The sequence below is a fragment of the Merops nubicus genome, unplaced genomic scaffold (assembly GCF_000691845.1).
Source record: "Merops nubicus isolate BGI_N331 unplaced genomic scaffold, ASM69184v1 scaffold20280, whole genome shotgun sequence".
Taxonomy (NCBI): domain Eukaryota; kingdom Metazoa; phylum Chordata; class Aves; order Coraciiformes; family Meropidae; genus Merops; species Merops nubicus.
In genome coordinates, this window is record NW_008585082.1 from 4318 (window position 1) to 4740 (window position 423).

Below are 423 nucleotides of genomic sequence, written 5' to 3' on the forward strand. Positions count from 1 at the left end.
GTTCTGCTGATCTGCATCTGGCTCGGCAGCCACGTTGACCATCGCTGGGGTCCAAGCTGAGGACGAGGCTGTCTACTACTGTGGTGGTGAAGACAGCAGTTGGAATGGTGACTTGGAACAATTGAAGCATCTCCAGCACAGCATGGGCACAAGATGGGAACAAGCATCATGAAGGTGTCACAGACAAAACCCTGCAAAGCAAGAGCAACTGCAGCCACAACCCCAACAGGTGCAATGTCCCCACCCTCCAAAGCTCTGCTCCATGTTAGTTGGAGATGTGCATGGTTGTTGCAGGGGGGTTGGAATACATGACATTTGAAGGTCCCTTCCAACCCAATATACCCTATGCTTCCATGCAGAGGAAGAAACAGCAACAAAGCAGAAGGAAAAAAATAACCTGAGCATCAGCGTTAACCTGACCAG